Raw genomic sequence first — 3,938 nt, 5'->3', positions numbered from 1 at the left:
GTGTAATATGTCCAAATCACAACCGGCCACCGCAATTTTAGCAACATTCATTGCCCTGATGTTCAGCAACATCTCTCGGCTGTAAGTTTGGCAGAATGAACATCTGGGATTGACTAGACGCTCTAAACTTTCACTCTTGCAGTCTCCCAAAGAGGCCGTTACGTCCATGCACACCGCCATCTCTGTAGAGTTTACCAGTCAATCTATGCTTTAACCCTTTTCTTTGGCCATGAGCTCTGGGTAGTAACTGAAAGACTATATTTGCTGCCAAAATGAGTTTCCTCTGTAAAGGTGCCTGAGCTCAGCCTTGGAGATAGGGTGAGGAACTCGGACACAATGAACGGAGCCAACTGAGGTGGTTCAGGTACCTGATTAGAATCCTTCCTGTGTACTTTCCTTTGGAGGTTTTCAGACACGTCCAGCTGGTAGGAGACCGCGAGGTAGCCCCAAAACTCATTGGAGGGATTACCCATCTCATCAGGCCTGTGAGCAACTTCATCCATCCATCCATCCATTTTCTATACACCGCTTAATCCTCATTAGGGTCGCGGGGGGGCTGGAGCCTATCCCAGCTGACTTAGGGCGAAGGCAGGGGACACCCTGGACAGGTCGCCAGTCCATCGCAGGGCCACACTTAGAGACAGACAACCAAGAACACTCACATACAGACAATTTAGAATCACCAATTAAACTCAACATGTTTTTGGACTGTGTGGGAGGAAGCCGGAGAACCCGGAGAGAACGGGGAGAACATGCAAACTCCATGCAGAAAGATTCCGGTGCCCCCACCGGGACGCGAACCGGCAACCTTCTTGCTGCGAGGCAACAGTGCTACCAACTGCGCCACCTTGCAGCCCGAGCAACTTCATATCCCAAAAAAGAAGGCTGAAAAATTTTTGGGGGAGAAAGATGTTTAAAATGCCCTACTTAGCCCGCTGCCACCTTGCCCTGGGTCTGATGGAAGTCTGTCTATCTCCAATTTTGACGATGCTGGCCATTAGAGTGCACATGAAGTCAGGCATAAGGTGCACATGAACCAACTGACTGGTGTTAACTTCTTTGAATAAAACTGGCTCATTTACACATGTGACTATCAGGGGAGTAGTATTGTCCAACCACATTCTCACAACTTGACCCTGCACTATTAAATCTAAAAAGGGGCTTTCCTCTTCTCTGACAAATGAACTTTTCTGTGGAAAAGGAGACATCTTGGAGTTGTAGTCATACTTAAGCATCTGGTCAGAGATAAATATTGACCAGACTGACCTGCTGTTTGCTGCTCTGGCTATGTGTGCTGTCAACACACTAATAATCACATCCCTCTCCATTTTTAAACACAAGATTCATCAAGACAGCAAAGTCTTGATTGGTCAGCCGTGCAAATTTGCCGGTCAAAGTTCACCTTTGTTCAAGTTTGACCTGCTGAACCTTGCAGTGAAACAAGTAATACAATCTCGAATTTGTCAGACACACGAGCTTCTGATGTGAATTTCAATAAACAAGAATTGGATGACTATTCAGAAACATCTGTTTTTGTCCTTGATAGTTCTAAGTGTTTTTAGTTGTCCATCCACTTCAGATTTAGGGGTAGCTTTGCCAGAAGTTGTTAATACTCTGCTTCCACAGGCATTCCTTTTCCCTGACTGGTTCTTTGACTGCGTGCTGAACATTTTTCCCACTTTTCACTGCCCGCTTCCACCAGCAGACAACTACTTCAGCATTACACACTGGTATAGTATCAAAAGCATGTACAAGATATGTATTATCAAGTCGTTAAATGTAAAAATGTATGAGACGAACATTATATGTATTGATCCAGTATTGTTTGGTATGAGGTAATCAGCCTGTCTTGTTGTTACTCTCATAATTATCTTTCAGCTTTGCAGACTGTCTGCTAAAAGCTGATCTACTCACCAAACACGTGAAAATGTCGTATTCTGAGACAGTCAAGAGCACCAAATGGCGGTGGCGATGACTGCAGTTGTGAGCTAGCAGGGATTCTCCCTGCTTTTTTTGGCTAAAAGTTTTTTTCTGATATGGGATATTTTACTGTAAAAGAGAGAAGGAGAACTTATAAAAATGTATAAAGGAGTCAAAACAGTGTCTGCAATTCTTCTGTTGAACACATGAATGCAGATATACTGCAAGGAGACAGTGGTTTAGGTGCCGGCACCAAACTGTCCAGGGCAACATAGCTCCTATATGATGAGAAGAACCATGCGTTCTTAAGGAGACTGTTCTGTTTGTGGTTTATTCAGATGTCTTTGCTCCTTGCTGTGTTCTCATTCCAATCAAACTGCACCAGAGTTTGCAGGATTAAACATTTTTCAGTGTGAACACATCCTAAAAGTAGCAATGTGCAGAGACGGGTTCGGCCATATATCTCAGGCAGAACCCCCTGTGTCATATTTCCCCTTTTCAGAAAGAACAATGAAAGAAAGCTGCTGTTAGCAAACAAACAGAGACTGATATGAATGTCGTTTTTTTTTTTTTTTAAAGTAAAGATGATGATGATTAATTATGTGTCAAACCGGTTTTAAATCCTGGAAGACCAGCTCATTTCGTCTAAATGACTTTTCAATAGAAAGATCTGCTGCATCTGCCAAATTCACACACACACACACACACACACTCCAACAGATGCCTGATCTTCTTGTTGCCCTATTTGGCAGTTCCTGTGACACACTGCACTGATACACGTGAGAGTTTTAAAACCGTTTCTCGCAGCCATAAGATCATGTTTCGTTGCGCACACACCAGGCGTGCACGTAACAGCTGCTGCAAGCCAAGACATTTCTCTGGAAAAGAGATAAGGAGAGAAGACAAGAAAGAGGAGTGCAGCTAAGTAAGGAAAGCAGTAAGGAACAGATGTAGATAAAGGAAAGCGAAGGGAAAATAAGAAGGTGAGAAAGTCAGAGAAAAGGACAAAAGAGGGAAGGAGTTGTGAAAGAAAGGGAAAGCAGATAAAAAGATGAAAGGTACAGTATGTGGGCAGATGGTAATGAGCTATGGAGAGGTAGGGGGGAGGAAGATGAGAGAGGGATGGAGACGGTGTAAAAAGACTAGGGGTCAAAAGGTTAAAGGATTTACACAGCAGCCCTGACAGTTTTACAGAAAGACCACGCAGCAGCAGGAAGTCATCAACACTTTGTCACAGTGGCTGCAGACCGCCATCAGACACCTTCGTCTCCACTGAGAGCGCTGAGAGCAGAACAGATGAAAAACAAAAACACAAAGCAAACCGGCTGCATTTTTGTGTTGCGAGCAGAGGTCGACATACCCTGGAAAAAAATATTAATTAAAAAAATGTTTCAAAAAAATGCGACATTCCGTGAGCACGGCTGAAGATGGGTGCCAGAAAAAGTACGTTAAACAAAGAAATACTGTAATTAAAACTGACAAAAGACAAAAGTGAATTAATAATTAAAATAAGCAGAGAAGTGGGCTTTCTTGCATACTGACTCCCACCCACTCAGAAACGTAAAACTGTGTAATTTTATGGTCACAAACTGTTAAAGAACTAATTACCACTCGTAAAAATACAAATTTTGACGTGGACATGTGAAGTTTTTACAGTCAACATGTAAACTGATGCTTTTTTTTCTTGTGATTTTTACCAGATATTTTCTGTGATGTAACAAAATTTACCAAAACTTTCACAACAAACTTTCAAATTCTAAAAAGTTCAGAAACTGTATAAATGCTTGGCAAAAGTAACGGCAAGTATGTGTAAAAAAATCATACTTGTATCTGATTTAAATATAGTAAAACTGTAATTTTATGGTCACACACTGCAAAACCAAAAAAATACAATTTGCGAAGATACTGATTTTTGATATGGCCATTATTTACAGTTTCAACCTTCTTCTTTTATTTCTAGGATTAACATGTAAATTAATACTTTTTTCTGTGATTGTGGTTGTTACTATCAGTCACTT

This window comes from Stegastes partitus, unplaced genomic scaffold (assembly GCF_000690725.1).
Source record: "Stegastes partitus isolate 25-593 unplaced genomic scaffold, Stegastes_partitus-1.0.2 Scaffold338, whole genome shotgun sequence".
Classification (NCBI taxonomy): Eukaryota; Metazoa; Chordata; class Actinopteri; family Pomacentridae; genus Stegastes; species Stegastes partitus.
The sequence above is the reverse complement of the archived record's forward strand: the minus strand, read 5'-3'. Positions refer to the sequence as shown.